The sequence below is a fragment of the Eubalaena glacialis genome, chromosome 6, assembly GCF_028564815.1.
Source record: "Eubalaena glacialis isolate mEubGla1 chromosome 6, mEubGla1.1.hap2.+ XY, whole genome shotgun sequence".
Taxonomy (NCBI): Eukaryota; Metazoa; Chordata; class Mammalia; order Artiodactyla; family Balaenidae; genus Eubalaena; species Eubalaena glacialis.
This window is the reverse complement of record NC_083721.1, coordinates 148,997,143-149,017,872: the sequence shown is the minus strand read 5'-3', so window position 1 is coordinate 149,017,872 and position 20,730 is coordinate 148,997,143.

Sequence of the window (20,730 nt, the reverse complement as noted above, 5' to 3'; positions counted from 1 at the left end):
CAAGTCCATTCTCTACGTCTGCGTCTTTATTCCTGTCCTGCCCCTAGGTTCTTCAGAACCTTTTTTTTTTTTTAGATTCCATATATATGTGTTAGCATACGGTATTTGTTTTTCTCTTTCTGACTTACTTCACTCGATATGACAGACATCCACATCACTACAAATAACTCAATTTCGTTTCTTTTTATGGCTGAGTAATGTTTCATTGTATATATGTGCCATATCTTCTTTATCCATTCATCTGTCGATGGACACTTAGGTTGCTTCCATGACCTGGCTATTGCAAATAGAGCTGCAATGAACATTGTGGTACATGATTCTTTTTGAATTATGGTTTTCTCAGGGTATATGCCCAGTAGTGGGATTGCTGGGTCGTATGGTAGTTCTATTTGTAGTTTTTTAAGGAACGTCCATACTGTTCTCCATAGTGGCTGTATCAATTTACATTCCCACCAATAGTGCAAGAGGGTTCCCTTTTCTCCACATCCTCTCCAGGATATATTGTTTGTAGACTTTTTTGTTGATGGCCATTCTGACCGGTGTGAGGTGATACCTAATTGTAGTTTTGGTTTGCATTTCTATAGTGATTAGTGATGTTGAGCATCCTTTCACGTGTTTGTTGGCAATCTGTATATCTTCTTTGGAGAATATATTTATTATTTTAGTACCACTTTTTACCTTCAAAATTTGTCCCTATTTTGGATAGTAAATTATACACCTAATAACCATCCTGCTATTTGGAGGATTCTCTTGTTGAGAGATTTACTTCTGTGTAAAGAACTACTTTTATGTAGTTCACAGGAGAGAACTTTGATCAATTGGTGGACATGATAGGGAGTCAAGTTTCAGCTGAATATAAACTTTATGAAGTGGTAGGATCTCACTTCTGGAAAAGCTCAAGTGAAGGTTGATGACCCTTTGTATGCCAGGGATTTAAAAATACTTTATTATGGAAAAGTTTCAAATATACACCAAAGTAGAGAAAACAATATAATGTCAGGAATGTTGTGAAGATGGAATCCAAATTCCCAAGTGACTGTATTAACCCAAGTGCCTGGCAGCTGTATGAAGTGTCATCTCCATTAGTGGATGCAGGAGTGGTGACAGGGCTGAGGGTAAATGCTTGGTAGGTCACATCACAATCCACATGATGCTAATAGCAGGGCTTCCATTGCCAAGTTTTACTGCTAGAATTGCAGGCCCCTGGGAATCAGGAGTCTGTTCCTTTCTTATCTTTTGTTTCCTTGATAAGAAGTTCTCATGCGGAAAGGAGAGTAACCATTTCCTTCTGGTCTTTCCAATTTTTCCCTAGTGGGTGGTCTTGATGGAGTTGTGGCCTATCATTGCCTCATCTTGACCCCAACTTAGATGAGCACCTGAGCCCCTAACCTACAGTGTCTAATTCATTAACAGGTGCTTAATTCACTTTGTTGACCGAATGAATGAACAACTGAAAGACTGCCATCTACCAGCCCTAGCACAATGGAAGCCTAGCATAGTTCTCTCTCCACTGGAAAATGGGGTTTGGAAGTAATTTTAAGTTGTTCTACCCATGGAGGATTGAAGAAGCTGGAATATAACAGAATTCTTGGCATTGAGGCCATTCTTGGGTGGTAGCTTCTGGAGTCTCAGTTACTAACCAAACTCTAATTAGGAACTAGATACAGTATATTCCCACAACCTTTTGTGTAAACCTAAGGAAGTCTCAGTTCTCTCTGCATGTAGATATTACAACCATCACCTTGCATGAAAAATTTACTCAGGGCAGACATGACAATATGCCAGAGAAGGAATTCTGTACCCTTATATTTGGAACTAGACAATGAGAAATCTTCTTAATCAATGGTTGAAACAGAATCTCTTGGGGATCAAGACTTGGGTACCACCTTTAAAGTTGTCAGGCTAGAGGCCTTTGTAAAGTGCTATTCCTTTCTCATGAAAGAACAGAGAATATCTCTCAAAGTTTATCCAATTACATGTCTTTAACATTTAGTTATTTCACCAATGAGAGCAACTGCTAACATTCATTATGGCATTTAACAAGCCACAAATTTCACCAGTAAAAACTTATTTCTGACATTCACTATTCTGATGGTCAAAGCATTCGGTTTTAATCAAGATATGGTAATTGTTAAGATGGATGGATCTGAGATTAATCAAGAAACTTTTGTAGTAGTCACCATTGGAGTGTGATGTTTCTAGCAGAAACAAAGGTAGGCAATATGAATTTACTCTTCCTGTGTTCAGAGCCATCCTATCTAAGGAGCACTTTCCCCCTGTTCCAATTGTATGCGTCTATGACTCATATGAGTAATCAGATATAGTTCTTTAAAAAAATATATCAACTAAAAAATAAAAGCTATGCAATGGTGCATTGAGACCATCATTTGATATTTTCTCCCTCACCAAGAAGTCCTCCAATCTTTAGAACACCACCTAGTGGTTTAATTTGAATTATAATTACTACTTGTGTTTCTTCATTTAGGATGAAATAACAATAAGAAAAACTATCAAAGTAAAGGTATTTTTCCATTTGCATTTCCTTGTTCCTATGTGACAAGAAGTAAATTAGATTGAGCTGAGCTAACCTGTTACTTACAAAGAAGTTTATTTTTTACCAAGTTCCTGGGATTTTTGAAAACTTGCCCCATTGACTAAAATTTTTCATAATCCAGCATTTTTTGGGATAGAAAATAAAGGAAAATTTTTATAATTAATTAGGAAATTCTTTCTCAGGTATTGGTGTGAAATATTTGTTAAATATTCTAGTCTCCAGATAATGTCCCAATTTCATAGATGCTTATAATGACAGCTATTGATTATATGAAAAATTTGAATAATTATTTAGTTGCCCAAGGATATAATTTCTTTGGGTGAAGAGATTTAAATATCTCTATCTTGAATAATTCTCCAGTCATCCCAACTCTGTTCTACCTATCTAATTTTTGGTTCTTGATGCATTTTGAAATTGCATAAACTTGGACAAGTCATAATCTTATTTCAGTATCATCTGTAAAATGGGATAAAATATCTGCCTTAGGAAGGCATCGTAAATAAGGTTAGGTGTAGAAACACTTGGCAAACTACAAAATATAAATAACTATTATTTTAAAAATCTGTAAAATTATCTGACTTTTTAATTGCTCTTATTGTAAATTTCCCCCTCACTTTAAAGAAATATACTTAATCATTCTAGAATTATACTGCATTTCAGTAATTTGCAAGGAGTTATTATTGTACTGTAAGGCTACATTGGGAGGATTAAAACTTTAGAATTTAGTTATCCAAGTTTTAATAGCTTGCTGTTATTCATAATAGTTTATATTCACTTTTATTTTGAGTCATTATTTTGAGTGACATTAGGGGATAAATTAATATAACTGATTTCTCAGCAATAGAGACTATACTGACCCTTACTGAAAAGGTGGACTTTGTAGGGGAAACTTTAAAATGAAAATGGGAAAACCATTCTCTTGACTGTGCTAGTACAACTGATAAATCTTAAAATCTCAGACAAAGCCACAAACACTGCACAATGAAATTGCCTATCACTTATTATTGGAGCTATTTTTACTTGCCTCACCTTTCCACTTGATTGTCAGTTTTGCAAATTGATTTGTCTTATCTCCCGATTTTTCTCTAAGCCATCCAAAAATCTATATTCATACAAAAATTCTAAGTTCCTAGAATTTTTCTAATTCCAGAAGAGACAGAATTTTGTGATCATCTGCAACAATTCTAGAGAATGTTGTTGATTTTGTGAAAATCAAAAGCTTTTATTTACTGAAAAGTGATGATTTCTGTTTCTTAAGGATGTGAGAAGATGCTTAAATTATGCTCACATCAGCTTTTGCTTATTCTTTGGCATGTGCTCTATACCTAGCTGGGCTCTAATATCCAAACTAAGTGCTGCAAATTTTAAAATAATTGCTAAATCAGTAAATTTATTATGCTAAAATCTGTTTGTCTTGTACTCTGCTTAAAAGGGAAGTCTAACAATAGCTTCTGTAATTTTACAACTTCTATCAGACTGATAGCGTGCTATTGCTTCCTTTTGGCGTACGTATATACCCACCAGTGTTTAACAAGCATTTAAAATAATATTCTACAATTAAAAATCAGCTGAACGGAAATGTAATTTGAATGTGAGCCCAGCTAGCAGCTTGTACTCAAGGTAAATAAAATTGTAAGGAAATCTGGTTTTGTGAACAGTTTATGAATTCAGTTAATAAAGGATACATTCATGAACTCAAAGGTGCTTCCAAAATCACTTTCACAAACGAAAAGTAGAGACCACAAATCAATAGGACGTTTACAGACATAGCAGAACTTCAAGTGCATGTCATCTTCCTTAAAGTATTTGCTGTGAGAGTAACTACCATAATTGTGACATTGGTGTCACTCCTCAGCATAGTCTGTGACTGATCTCTGAGGGCACCGTCTTCTATGTCTCCCATCAGCAACCTCTCCATCCCCTCATTTTAAAAATCATCTCCAGTGGTGGCGAAGCTTTATCCTTTGCAGACAGATTTATCTTTTGGCAAGAGCCTGGTACTAAGCAAGACCAACCTCACCAGCTCATAAGCCCCATGAGGGCCTGTATCTCATTTTCCGGTGACTTCTCTCTTACATTTTGGTATCCTTGGAGTGGAGCCTGGGAAACCATGGGCCGTCCACACGAGCTTGCAAAACTGTCACAGTGTGCAAAGTCGTGAATTTGATTGACTCCATGATGTGACCTGTGTGACTGCACAGTGACATGATTTGGAAGGAGAAAGACGGGTCAGATGCTAGCTTCTTTCCTTGCCAGCCCCGTGACCTGGGACCAACTTGGCATTTTAAGTTTTGTAATCTCCGGGAGCCTCAGTTTTTCCCATCTGGAACGTCTCATGCTGCTGTTGTGAAGGATTTTGTTAGACGAAATGTGTAAGAAGATTTGTAAGTTCATGGAATCTTGTAAGAGCTCAGCGATTGGCAGTTGCTGTTACTTGCTCTGAGGACAGTCACAAAAAGGAATTATAAAATGTTCTGGGCCAAAGCTGTATTGCAGGTATCCCTGCCCTAAAGAAGAATACAAAGGGGCGACTCATTCTTTTTTTTTGAGATAAAATTGACATATATGTCAAAGCATATATTAGTTTCAGGTGTACAGTGTAATGATTCCGTATATGTATGTATTGAGAAATGATCACCACAATAAGTTTAATTAACATCCATCACCACACATAGTTATAATTCTTTTTCTTTTGATAAGAACTTTTAAGATCTACTCTCTTAACAACTTTCAAATATACAACACAGTATTGTTAACCATAGTCACCATGCTGTACATGATGTTCCCAGGACTTACTTATTTTTAACTGGTAGTCTGTACCTTTTGACCACCGTTACCTATTTCACCCGCCCCTTCCCCCTGCTTCTGGCAAACCACCAATCTGTTCTCTGCAACTCTGAGTTCATTTTTGGGGTTTTTTTGGGTTGTTGTTTATGTTTTTGTTTTTAGATTTCACATATATGTGAGATCATACAGTATTTCTCTCCGTCTGACATTTCACTTACATAAAGCCCTCAAGGTCCTTCCGTGTTGTCACAAATGGCAGGATTTCCTTCTTTTTATGACTGGATAATATTCTGTTGTATATCTGTGTGGCTTATATTAATATATATCATATTTTCTTTATCCATTTACCCATAGGGAAATTCATTTTTATGTGTAGCTTTTGAAATAAGTTTCACTAAGTTAGAGTCATCCATTGTATAGCCTTCTAGGTGTCTCTTCTGATTCATTTGATTATATTTTGGAATCATCTTGTTAAAAAATCAGCTTCGTTCTCTTCTAGCAACATTGTGTGTCCTATATGATTTATTTTCAGTCTTACGTAAGCAAGATGTGTGTATCCCCTGCTGAAAGAAGGAGGTTTAGAAAGATTTGAGAACTTCTCTTTACCCTAAACTATACTAAGTTCCGTAGTTTATTGTGACTAATTGAAATTTGTTGGCTAGACATTGATTTTCTTTTATCATCTTATTGTTCCTTAAAAGCCCTATTGTGTGCAAAATATGACCAATGTATTTTTAGTAATGGTGCAATGCCCTTGGTGGGGTGGCGACTGCTCTGCCAGTCTTCCTTGATTCCTGGTCATCTGTCATGTAGTTGAAACGCTGGGTGCAGTTCTGCAATTGCTAATAGGTAAATATTCTCATTGTTGTTCCGAGTTTAGTCCTCTACGCTTCATAAACTCCTTACTGATGAAATGTTGTCATGCCGCAGAATTACGTACAAAAGAAGAAAAGCAACTAGGCATGGTAGATGGAGGAGAGGAGAGGAGAGCCTGGGTTTGACTAACTTTGGTTAGTAAAAACCTATAAACTAACAACTAGCTAGTTAGTTGTTTTAGGGAATTAATATGTGGTTAACTCTATTTTGAAAAAGAGTTCTAGATGTGAAGCCAAAATTCAGGAGCTGTCTAGAGAGGCAAATAGAAAGGGGGAAACATGGTCATAGATCTTAGAGGCAGGGTGATGCAGTACACTTGCCACCAAGACTCACCTGATAAATAACATTCATATGCAAGACACACTCCCTTAGGCTTATCAAAGCCCTAAACTTTCTTCTTCCCCCGGAGCCATTTCCTTCTACTAGAGAAAGCATTTCTGAGCACAAAGGAGCATGAGATAGATTTTTTATGCAAACAACCCCTCCTTATAAATAAAAGTCCATCATTTGCAAGCTTCACATGTTTCCAGTAACAGATGACTTGTGAGGGTCCCACAGTGGATGGCTGTGTCATAGTTGACAGCTGCTGCTGTGATATTAGACCTGTGTACTTAGAATAGCGAGACTAAGGATTCACTCTTCTCCTTGTTTTGCTGTGTGATGCAGGAAAAGATCACTCAAGCTCTCTGGGTTATACTTTGTACCTTTAAATTTAGAAAAAGTTGTCATCTTAGGCTATTTTGCAGAATCATTGATAAAATGACAAAATAATGTACGTGAAAGCACTTGGTAAACTCTAAAAGCAAAGACATCAAAACTAGTAGTTAGTCCCAAGGGACAAATAAATCCATGTGGGACCCTGAATTATCCTGTTTGTCCAAATTTGCCAGGTATTTGCTGACTCCTCAGAATGCTTTATGCTATAAACTATTGCCTTAGATACATTCCTAAGTATAATAAAAAGAAGTTTCTGCAGTATGACAGTAGGACATACTTCACTTTCTTTCTCATTACTTTTTTTTTAAAAGCTGGAATGTGACACTTTTAATAATAACAATTACAATAATAAACAGCAATTGATTACATTCTAAGTGTGTCAAGACATTGCTCTGAATACTTTATGTGTTTTTTATTTCTCACAGCAGTTCTATAAGATAAATACTGTGATTAATTTCCCATTTATATTTGAGAAAACTAAGACACAACTCGATTAAGTGAAATATGCAAGATCACACAGCACATAATTGGTGGAGCTTGAATTTGGCTGAACCCAGGCAGTCTGACTCCAGGATCCATGCTCTTAAACCCTACATTCCATTCCTCTTAGCTGTCTTGTTTAATCCCAAATCTATGCTCTTAGCCTCTTATGCATTGCCTCCCTGGGAGTCTTCCAAGGAGAGACCTCACAAAGAGGCACCATTTCCTGGCTGCAGAGTAAGCCTAATGCTAATCAGTTACAATAAGATCATCTTCATAACACAAATTTGTACACAAATGTATATAAACAGTGCAGCTGTAAATATTTAGGAGTAAATACACTAAATATCTGTATGTTCTAAGAAACAAACTTGATAGATAAACCAGTGGTTAATTTTATGGAAGTATTAAAGAATAAAAAACAATTATAGATCTCGTTACTTTCTAAATATGTCTTTCTATTTATCATTCTTGTTGCAATAGGACAATTAGCTCAAAGGGAGAGATACAAACACACATTTCATTTGCTTTGAGAATCAAAATTGCTAAGGTTAGGGAAAAGCGCTGTGATACATGTTTCAGACTTGTATCAGGAATTCAGACAGGAATAATATACAGGAAACACAAATAAAGGAGCATAAACAGAATTACACCTTAAGAATTAAGGTGTGTTCAACAAACAAAACCAAACTCTAGTGCTTAATGAAAAGGACATTAGATGTATTGGTATTCAGAGTTAGTTGTGGATACTGGACTTCACTGGCCCAAATCTCTCCTTTGGGACTGAAGGATTTATTCCCTCCTCTCTGGAGGTTGTCCACTGAGAGGTCTCCTCAGCACTCTTGGAGAATTGTCTCCCTTGAGGAGCTCCACCTTGCCCAAGGGTGTCTGCCTCCGGGGGCAGCCCACTTCCAGTGATCCATCAATTCAGGGGTATAAAGGTCTGGGTCCCCCCTGGCGTGAACAGGGCGATCCCAGCCGCAGAGCTCCCCATGGAATGAGGGATTAGTCATGACTGCACTGCAGCCCAACTGTTCCCCTGCCCAGCCCTCCTCCTGCCCTGCCCTCCCAGCAAACACCCTGCACAAAAATCTTGAACCCAGCCTGCACCAGAGGCTCTGACCTCAGAGTTTTCTGATGTTTCTTTAGGCAATTGCAATTAACTTTTGATTAAAACTGTTAAACAGTTGTCTTGGAAGGGAAACTTGGTGTCCTATCGATTCAGTACCACATTTTCAGAGGGTCATGCTCAGGTCAAACCAAGAGGTTGGTTTGAATTAACTAGAATTTTATAGGCTTGTCAACCTTCTGGTCAACTTGATTCATTAAAAGATGTTTGTATTGTCTGATTATGGGGAGAAAACAGAAAAATTGTCAAATGATCGCCCCAACACAAAAATTGTCAAATGATTCAATTCTAAAAATTGAATCCATAAAAGCAGCATAGAACATCATTACCATTTCTTTGCAGTTCTTTCACTCAGCAAGTAATTATTGAGGGTCTATTATGCTATGGGAGAGTTGGCCAAAAGGTTCGTTTGGGCTTTTCCCTAAGATGTTACAGAAAAACCCCAATGAACTTTTTGGTCAACCCAGTATAAGATATGGGTTGCTGTTCTTCTCACTGTGTAAGGGAGAAAATACATGTGCCTATTATATGATTAATGAAACAAAATAATACAAAATAAAAAGATACAGGAATTTAGAAAAAGAAAAATCTTTGAGTTGTGGTGACTGGGAAAGGTTTCAAGGATGATGTGATATTTGAGTAGAACCCAGAAGAACAAGCAGAGATGGTTGACAACAGATGTGCCATGCAGGGAAAAGAACAGGAACAAGATACAGATGTGAAGAAATATAAGTAATACTGTAGCATATCATATAGATGTCCCACACCATAGGACAGATAGTTTGGGATCAGATGGTGAAGATCTTGAATGGCAGGATGAGAACCTGGAATTTTCTTTGGGAACCAGTGAGTAGCTATTAAAGGCTTCTGAGAGTGACAGAATCAGGTGGTGGTCCAGGCAGATGGAGTGGGCATGAGAGAACAGAGCCTTGGAGATGAGAGGGTAAGCCACGCAAACTTCCTGGTTCATGAAGCCTGATTTTACTATTGCTTTTCATCTACCCATAAGCCCAGCCATCCAGGAACTCTCAGAAAGAGAAACTTGGTTAAAGGGCTAACAGTAAGGACATCTTCTTTCTTTCTAGCTTAACTGAAAAAATGTAGAATTTCAGCCTCTTTCAATTTTATTTTGGGTAGTGTCTTTAAATCATATTCTCAGCTGAAACAACTAGCTAATAATAAAAAGAATTTTTAATGAAAACATAGTTGAAGCTCAGAATTGAATCTTCCCATTGTTTTGTGCCCAAGTATAGCTGTCCCAGTATTTAGGTGTTGAGGGAGAATATCTTAAACAAATATATACACAGAATGACCTCGATCCATAGGCGAGTGAGTGCAAGAAAGCGTCACACTCCCACCTCTGGGAACTTCTTAGTGTGTTTCTTTTTAAGATGACAGTGATTTTGGTGCTACATAAATTTACAAGTGATTCTCTGAAAGTGGATTTCTCACAAAAGGCTGACTCCACAGCTGTGTCTGGCACCTTCTTTCTATCTGTCTGTGCTCATTCTTTTTCACTTTGCAAAGGCTTTATTTATTTAGAGCATTTCCCGGATCTTGTGTAAGCTGGCCTAGGAAAGTCGTAAAAGTGTTAATTAATATATTTTTGATGTTGAATGTCTCCTTGTTCAACTTTTTCCTCTTTTTTAAAAAACTCTGTAATATTCTATGAGATACCGAGGTAACAATGATTGTCTTTCAAAAGTCCTAGAAATTGCAACACGACTGCCATTTTTTGTGTATATAAATATCAGTGTTTAACCTACTTTAGATTTATTTTGTTATGATTAAAATTCAATAGCAACAGTCAAGAAAACAAAATAAACATTTAAAAATAAATGAACTCACAAAGAAGCAAAAGTAATCCAGGCTATAAATGCCTGATCAGTTTCAAGGAAGATAAGATCCTTGCTAGGAAATGGAACTAGAACAAAAACTTGAAGGAGAGGTAGGATTCTGATAAGCTTGGACAAGTGGCATACATTTCTGATAGGAATGGAAGGAAGTCTGAGCAATGCAAGGAAGAATGAGAAAAGGTTTCACAAAGAGATAAATGTTAAAGGCCACTTTACGAAAAGTTAAAAACATAGCTGTTTTACAAATTTTAAATGAACACATGTCAAAGATATTATTCATCTCGTTAAATAATGAGGAAACCAGTATAATGGTGTGGCTGGTTCCAAGGGCATTTGAGGAGCTAGATATCCTTAGAAATCTAATAAAGGAAAGTTACGATATGACTTCAGGGTTAGAGACCAAACTAGATAATGTTCTATAAGTCAGTAAACTGTAACGTTGGGTTATCTTTTCTACTAGACAAAAATCTGCATGTCAACTTGTGATTCATTGCATCTAGGTCTTTATTTAATGATAAACAGTGAGCTGAACAAAGTATATGCCTTTAAATAATCCTTGGGTGGACCTTTTGAGCAATGTCCCCAAATGACATTGAAAGGACGTGGTACTCACCCTTTTGCTTTATTTCCAAGTTTGGATGAATTTTTGTTAACAGAAGGAAGGTTAGTGCACTTGGATGATTTTGTTTGCTTCGAGTGGAGTGGATGGAGGGAACGACAAAAAGAAAGCAGAGGAGAGTTTGGAGGTCTCTGAACAGCAGGCTAATGAATTGGGACCTGTAGGAAATGGTGGGGAGGAATTCACTAAAGGTTTGGATATGGACTTGAGTAAGGGCTATTAAAAAATATTAGGCTAAGTGATATAGGAATTATGATACCTTCTGGGACATTCTTTCAATAATTGAGGATTCAGGTTAAATGTCAAGGGCAGGAAGGAGTATATGTGAGGGGCCAAGGGCAGTGCCTATAGAAAATATACTTGAAAGGAGATATTAACCAGAGTGAGTCATTGCTCAGTTATAGAAATAAAGCATTAATCTATTGATCCTGAGCTGGAGACTGACAGCTTTGAAAATGACATGCATGATAGGAGAAGGAACTGATTTGAAGTGAGAGATGATGAGCTCAGAGAATATTTGGGATCACAGAAAACTGCATAAATCATTCAGTCTATTTGCTCCATACCCACCTGGGACTCAAAGAGGTTCCACCCTTGCTCAAATAGACAGTGGGTGAATGAGACAGAATCCAGGACTTCTATCTCCTAATCTAGTTCTCTTTTCTGTTTACCTTGGTGACTGTGGAAGATTGAGTTATTTGTACTACTTTTTCACCCCCCTGTAGTATAGTTTTATATATCCATATTCTTGCCATCACTTCTTGATGGGTAGAGCATACTTCCCTGATCCTTGGCTTTGGGCTTGGCTGCGTAACTTGCTTTGATCAAAGGACTGCCTTGCATGGTTGGGCTTGCCTTCTTGAACTTCTTCCATTGCTATGAAAAGGACCAGGTAGCCCTACAGCTTAGGCTACAGAATGAGACAGGTAGTCATGCCACCAGGACATTCACCCTGAAATATGTAGTGACGAGTTGGCTATTTGGAGCTGTGGTTTTACTGAAATGTGTGATTATTGTCACCAGAATAAATGTGATCATCACAAGAGACAGTGTATGCCTTATAAGAAATTCCATAATGAAATTTATATGTAGGTTCTACCTTTCTTTAAATTACTGTGTGATCATTGCACTGAATGAAAATACTAGATTCAGAATGAGGCAGCTCATGGATGAATGAAACAAGGTTTATTTACCTAAAGGATAGAGAAGGAAGTTCATGTAGTCAGGATACTCAGCAGGGAGATCAGCTATATTCTCTAAAAGTTATAAGCTTCCGGACACCAAGAGCCTTACGGGAAGAGCACAGTTGTGAATGTTAATGCTTGAATGAGAGTCACATCAGAACTTCTGGGAGCTTAAGCGTCTGCCTCTAAGTGACCTAGAGTGGGAGCAATTCTGCGCGTAAGCTGCTCTGGATCTGCACCACATCGCGGAAGGAGGAGCATCTTAACTATCTTGGTGATTAAAAACAATGTACAATTGCAGATTTGGTGCAGTGCATTTAGGAAATACCAGTTATTCTTCTATTTCTGCTAATTATCTCACATAGACTCTCAAAAACTGGGTGAATTTTCTTTCAGGAGATGCTAGGTTCTGGTCTTGGGTAGTTACCGATACCGCTATTTCCATATTCATTTTCCGGCACATGTGCACACTTGCATGAATGTATCTTCACATGCTCTTCTGTGCTCTATAGTTTATGTTTGTCAATAAACATGGTAGAAGGAACTGATGAAGGGCCAATTGTCTTTTTTTTTTTAAATTTATTTATTATTTTATTTTTTTGGCTGTGTTGGGTCTTCGTTTCCGTGCGAGGGCTTTCTCTAGTTGCAGCAAGCGGGGGCCACTCTTCATCGCGGTGCGTGGGCTTCTCACTATTGAGGCCTCTCTTGTTGCGGAGCACAGGCTCCAGACGCGCAGGCTCAGTAATTGTGGCTCACGGGCCCAGTTGCTCCGCGGCATGTGGGATCTTCCCAGACCAGGGCTCGAACCCGTGTCCCCTGCATTGGCAGGCGGATTCTCAACCACTGCGCCACCAGGGAAGCCCGTCAATTGTCTTCTTGATGGGACAGCTCAGTGGGACTCAGAGCACTGAAAGTAGAACTGTAATCGGGTTCCCACGGGAAAGTACGTGCAAGTCTGTATGCTTTCATATTTGCATTCAACTTACAGAGAGTTATTCCTTGCTTGCTTTTAAGACGTGCCACAGGTGTTATTTTATTTTATCTCAGGATACAGTCATCATAATCTGAAATTAACACCCAATTGTTGGAGCTCCTTGGGGACTACGATTCATCATTTTATTAAAATATCTGACTGCCATCCAGTGCTCAGAAACTTTCCAGATCTCTTATCTTGTAGGCACAACAGCAGGTCTTTGAAATTCTCATGGATGGAAAGGATGGGTAAGTGAGAGAATCACACCTGCAATGTTGTCCTTACAGATAGTTATAGTGCTAGAGGGCTATTTTATTTTTTATTGAAGTACAGTTGATTTACAATGTAGTACAACAAAGTGATTCAGTTATATATATATATATATATATATATATACACACATGTACACACACATATATTTAATGCTCCAGTAATTGCATTAGGGAAATATATACACCTGTGAGCTATCAGAGAGCATCCTACATTAGTCGTCCTCTATCTCTGTGAGGAGACAGGGTGAGGTCCACACTCTTATTTTTTCCAGGAGTTATTCGCATATATCCAATAGCCTCAAGTTCCTCTCCATGTACCCCACCCCCCTCCTTCCACCCACAGTTTGAGTCACAGTATTTTCTGGATCAAAATTGGGTCACTTGATCTAATAAAAGATTCAACACGTTGTGGGAATTGGAGGGATTATTTAAAACAGAAACAGCAAGAAAATTTGGAGTATATTATTGTTAAATACCCCTGGACACAACCAATTTACAAGAATAGCTCTGGGTTTTATTATAATTACTTGGGCTCTCTATTGAAACTACATCCTGATTGTGGCCATGAAAATGCAAAAGCACTGTTCTTTAAGTTATATGTTCTAATTCAGACTTCTCAATAATTCAGATTGATTTGTTCATTAATGTCAAGTAATAGTGCTTTTTCTTTATTTTTTCTTATTTTGCATAACAAACTCCTCTAGAATCAAACTTCATGTGCTCCAGAGTACTTCCCGTTATTTTCTAGGCTAATCAAAGAATATTAATTGTGTCTTCCTTAACATCCAAAGCCTAACTCTGTACCACATACCTCTTAAGTCATACTCTTTACATTTTTCAGCAGCAACTTTCCTATATTCAATATGATAAGAAGAGACAGGAAATTTAATCTGAATGACCTTGGAACTCATTGTCTATCAAGGAGAATGATTTTTGGATGTGCCATAAGTGTTACTTGATTTCAGCTCAGACTGGGAGAACCGGGTTCCTTTAGGGACTGTTTGCTCACAAAGCTCATGTACCAACTGGCCACCTGGTGATCCTCAGATTCAATAGATTCTGTAATACCAGTACTATCGAGAATATCCATTGGAGGACACTAGAACACAACAAATAGATGAGAATGTAGGAATACATAAGTAACTTAAAGTAAATCCTCTGGACAAAATCAGACAATTTACTCTCCGAAATTAAATCGAATGGCCCTTTAACTACAAAAATATGACTAATTATCAATATTTTTATTGAAAAACAAATTCTGTCACTGGTGCTCCTCGTCTTTCAAAGTTGTAATTTTAGAAATGGCCAATGAATGGCTTCTCCAGGAGGTAAATAGATAAATTATTTTAATAACGTGAACATTTATGTAAGAATCTGCTTCAGAAGTTCTGCTTAATAGCCTAAACTTAATTAAATCTTCCTTGACAGACAAATGGAGTCTCCTTTGCAGTTTGATGAGCTGGGTTTGCTCACAAGCCCTCTGAACAGAGAGAACTTGGTAAGGCTCACAGAAAAAAAAAAAACCAAACAAACCAGGGGTTCTCTTTGCTGCCAAAGGGAGTTATCCCAAGCAAATTGTTTAGGTAAAAGCCCTGCTGAGAGAAAAATCTTTGACATCCATGGTGAGGGTTTGTAAATTTCGTCGTACTATGTCTTCAAGTGTTTGAAAAGTCTGTTAACAATTTTTAATCTCAAATGACAACTATCTGCAAGATGTGAATATCATTTACACATTTGGGCCTTTAATTTTAAAATAAATTTATTTATTTTATTTTTATTTATTTTTGGCTGCGTTGGGTCTTCGTTGCTGCGCTTAGGCTTTCTCTAGTTGTGGCGAGGGGGGGCTAAACTTCGTTGTGGTGCGTGGGCTTCTCACTGCGGTGGCTTCTCTTGTTGCGGAGCACAGACTCCAGGCACGCAGGCTTCAGTAGTTGTGGCACTTGGGCTCAGTAGTTGTGGCATGCGGGCTCTAGAGCGCAGGCTCAGTAGTTGTGGCGCACGGGCTTAGTTGCTCCGCCGCATGTGGGATCTTCCTGGACCAGGGCTCGAACCCGTGTCCCCTGCATTGGCAGGCGGATTCTTAACCACTGCACCACCAGGGAAGCCCAGGGCCTTTAATTTTAATTTAGAATAAAACGAGGCTTGTCCCCATTCCTGAGATTCTGAGATTCCCCAGACTCCACCTATAAACAGTACATAGCTTGGGTTGTAAATAATGATGCCAACGGTATGACAATTTGTTAAACATATTCGTGCTTGAAAACTATCAGCACAATTACGTATTTTTGTCAGATGAATAAGCACTCATACATCAGCTTATCTTGGTAATAATAGCAACAGAAGGGATTTCCACTTTATACACAGTGGGACACTCCGGGTTTGATTTGCAAAGAAGAAGATGAAAAATTCTGGGAGTAACTTTGTTCTGGAAATAGGTCTCCCTTGACCCAGAATACTTAGCTGGGAGTGACAGGGCAGCCAGCTTTTCCCATGTAGGGTCTTATTAATTTCAATTCACCTCTCCTTTTGCAACACAGGTTGTCAGGCGGTGAAAGCCATTATTTATGGTAGTGAGCTAACAAGGGTGTTAAATCAGGCATATTAAGGCTTGTACGCAGCAAGTAATATGGAAATGTCATTGAAACCACTTAGAATCCGTGCAGTGATTTACATCCTCCAAGCAGGGGTTCCAGCCTCCGTGGGAGACACTTGTATTCCAAATCACTTAGTTGTTTTGGGCCGGGGCTCTGTTTCTTCATTTCTTTTAAGAGGGACTTAAGCTGCTTACATGTTTTTGGGAGTCGGGGTGTAAACGACTAAAATGATTTGAAGTGTTCTGAAAATACAAACTTGTTTCAGAAGCATGGAATAATTACAATTATGGTGCTCCTAATAATCCAGTATATTTCACTGCATAACATTTACTTAATTCTATCTTTTTCACTAAAAGAGCGACACGGACAGTGGTCGGGGGAGGGCTGCGTGGCTGAGTCGCCCGTGGGGCACTCATTTTGATAGTGCCCTTTCCTCTCTTCGTCCATGGCACCTTCCAACTGAGCGGTCTGAGAAGAGCCTAGTCACGGTGTGAGCAGGATTTGGGGAAGCCGTGCAGCACCCCGAGGCGAGCGATTGCGGGGAGCCCGTGGCCACCTCTGCACAAGAAGAGCAGGGCGGGGAGCTCTACGGAGAGGGCTGTCCAGGGAGCCTCAGGTTGGGGAGTCAAGTGTCCACTGCAAACTGGGGGTGGGAGCCCGGGGCAGAAATACCTGACGTCACGGCCGCCCCTTTTCCAGTCTCCTGCCGCTGCCCCCACTTGGCTACAAGCATCTGGACGCCAGCGACAGCAACGAAGCCCTCTGACACGGTGTGCGCAGTTCAGCCCAGAGCCCAGAGCCCCAGCAGGGGGAAGGCGTGGCGCGGTCCACGGGGTCAGACAGAACACACCTCACCTCTCGCGTGAACTCCCACCCGCTGGAAGCCAAATCTCGCGAGGGGCGCATGCTGCCGACGGGATCCTGGCTGCTGAGACCCGTGGCTCCGGTGGGCCAGGTGGTCCTTCCCGCTGGCTGCGCCAGACGCGTGACCCGCCGTATTAAGGTTCCTGACATTCTCCCTACTTGCATTTGCTGAAGAAGAGCGAATTAAAAAAACCCCGAAGATGGCAGTTAATCTACTCAATCTTGCCGTTTCTTCTAGTCAAGCAGCCTTACCTTTGTGGTTCTCTCACAAATCTTGACACTGATGAGGATTCCGAAGTCTTCAGACGGTAACGTTGCTGTTTTAAAAAAGAAAAACATTTTTAAAAATTACGAGGTGGTAGACGTTATGCAGAAAAATCGTGAGTCTCGGTTTCCCTTTCATGCTAGAAAAGGGGAAAGTTCAAAACCAAGCACATATACAAGTAAATGTATTTTCCGAAGTTTGGGGGGGAGGATATCTGTAATTTATTTTGGTTCATCCCCCTTTACACTTTATATTACGATAATGTATCTTCCCACTTTCTTGGTTTGTTTGCTGTTTCTTCTTTGTTTGTGAACCACTCGTATTTTTCAGTGATACGGTTATGATAATAATAGTATCATATACTATTTTAGAATAGTAAATTCTAAGACTGAATTAAACGATGAACATGTATTCTTTGAATCTTACTATAATGCTAAAAATAGACCAAATTATTATTAATGTCATTTAGATGTTGGGTAAATTAAAGCTTAGGGACAAACACTAATCTCCAAGGTGGGTTTTTTTTTTTTGTAATTGTGGTAAAAAACACATAACATAGATCTAACCTCGATTTGGTTAACTATAAAACAGTGTTCTAAAGCTGATCTCTGGAACTTTTTCATCTCCCCGTGACTGAAACTTTATTCCCATTGATCAGCAGCTCCCCATTTCCCCTCCCCCAGTCACTGGCAACCACCCTTCTACTTTCTGTTTTAACTCTTCCTAACTCGTTTTCCGTCATTTGTAGTCTGCTTTTAAAATCTGTCTTAAGGTTCTTGGGCTCTAAAAACCATCCTAAAGAATTTTGAATACTGTCTTAGCATTTAATTGTAAACCATTCTCTGCACGAATCATATTACTGTAATCATCAGTTTTTAAAAAGTGGAATAGGTCAAGCATTCAGAAAATATGACAAACACCTATATATCCATCACCTATAGCTTTATCAAATCTTAATGTTTCTCCATCTTTGGCTCAGATTTCTTTTTTTTTTTCGTCTTTGAACAAAATTAAAGATCCTAGATACGGTTCTCTTTGCTAGTCTAATTCTCCTTCCTTCTCTAGAAGTCAAATACTGTTCTGAATTCAGTGTTTCTGAGTCACATGCGTTTCAGAGTTTTAACCGGTACCAGCTTTACGGCTTTAGGTCCTGTGTTTAGAAGGGTCCTGTGCTTGGTTTGATGCTCTTATTTTTGAACAAGGCAAGTCACCCCTGTTTTGTAGGTTTTAAAGTTTCTTTTGATGGGATGCAACACACTGATACTGATAGATGAAAGGCAGAACTCTTTCTTAGAGCAGCAAATGGGAGAAGAATGCCACCCAGGGCTACACAAAGGGTTGCCCCCATAGGGTAACCGCAAACTGCAGCTGTTAAATGTAACAGCTTATATAAGGCAGGCTGGCGATGGGGTGAACTCGGTTTCCTGGGGACCCTGTGGATTGGCCAATTTGAATAATTTCGCAGGCTACAGGGAGAAGTGGCTCTCCTCAGTGGTCTGGTACTTGGCTGTGGAGTGCAGGGTCCCTGATAAGGGAGGTGGTTGGGTGCGTGTACAGAGGCCCCGGAGAGTGAGAGTCTGACAAGGGAAGTGGTTGGAGTCGGGGTATAGCAAACTGCTGCTGAAGGGAAATTGAGGTTTTCCGCCAGGATTTCAAAACTAGGTCAAGACAGCCCTTGTGAAATATTATATTATAGCCCAGCATTGTCATTTTGCACTGAACCCTGCAAGTTCTGTAGCCAGTCCTGATTTTAACTATATATTTATCCATAAACATTGTATAGTACTGTTTTGTGTGCGTGTAGATTTTCATGAGCAGTTAGGTTGTTTCAATGTTTTTTTGCTTCAATTTGTTTCAATTTTTAAAAAAAATAAATTATGCTGCAGTAAAATTCTCGAAGACAACTTCTTGGATACATGTGCTTCTTTAGGGAGTATAACTATGAAGGCAGTTGCTTGGCACAGAGTATGTACCTGTTTGATATTTATAATCTGATGTTCCCATAATCCTCACACTTTAAATCTTAGTTCTACAGTTAAGTTCGTTTCATGTACACTGTCAGTCACTTTGCCGCGGTTTCCCCAGTCATCTGTCAGTTGGCTAGAATTTGTTGTCTAGATGTTTCCTCAAGAAGGGCTCATGAGAAAGACATTCCCTGAGTTACATGTGCAACACTGTTTTTCAGTAGCCTTTATTCAGAAAGACAGCTTGGCTGGCTATGAAATCCTTTGCTCACACTTTTCTCCTTGAGGGTCTTCTAGAAATTGCTCTGCTGTCTTTGGCTTTGAATGATGTGGAAAAGGCTGATCTGAGCCTAGTTCTTTCCCTTATAAGTGTCTTGGTCAATTTGCCTGACAAATGAAATGATTTCTTTTAATCTTTAAATTCCAGTAATTTTGCTAGGACTTGTCTTAGTCCTGACTGTTCTAGGTAAGTTTTCTCAGGCACATGGTATGCCATTTCAACAAGTAAATTCAACTCTTCTTTTTTACCAGAAATTTTCTTGACATAATTTCAAAAATTTGTTCTGATTTACTGTTCTTTTAGGACAACAATTGTAGTCATCCCTCAGTATCCACTGGGGGATTGGTTCCAGGTTTCCCACAGATACCAAAATCCACAGATGCTTGTCTGTTATATAAAATCGTGTAGTATTTGCATATAACCTACACATCCTCCCGTATACTTGAAATCACCTCCAGATTACTTATAATACCTAATACAATGTAAATGCTATTTAGATAGTTGCCAGGGTGTGGCAAACTCAAGATTTGCTTTTTGAAACTTTCTTGATTTTTTGTCCACTAATATTTTCAATCCACAGTTGGTTGAATCTGTGGATACGGTATCCGAGGATATGGAAGGCTGATTGTATATTATGGTGGAAACATTTGCCTGTTTTTTTCGTGCATCTCCCAATTTCTCCTTCTTCCTTTTAAACTCTTATCTGTCTTATTTCAATTGTTTTTCTAATATCTATAATTGATATTAATTACTGATTTCTGCCCACAATATTTATTCTCTCTTGCTTTCATTTAAATTTGATTCTCACTTATATAATACCTTTTTTCTTTTAACTTTTTCCTTGAGCTCTCACAACACTCAATTCATTTCATTCCCTTTTCTCACCACTTCTTGCTTTCTCACAATCTGTTCTCTGAGTTTCTGCATTTCTGCTTTATGGGCTTACTTTTTAGAGATAAATAACTTCAAAATATTTGTGGTAAAATGCTTGGTCACTATTTTCCTCTATTCTGTGGCAACCTTTCCCTGGTGGATGTTTTTGTCTGGTAAGTTTTGCTACTCTTTCCCATCATTTTTCTTGTAGTATTATCACATTGAGGTTGTACCAGTTTTTTACTACTTTTTTGAGAAAGATTGAGTTGTACTTTCCTGGCCTAGCTATTTATAGGCATTCCCTTTCGGGAGACCATTTTGCCTGTTTTTTTTTTTCTAATTTATTTAATTAATTTATATTTTGGCTGCTTTGGGTCTTTGTTGCTGCGCGTGGGCTTTCTCTAGTTGTGGAGAGCGGGGGCTACACTTCATTGCCGTGCGCA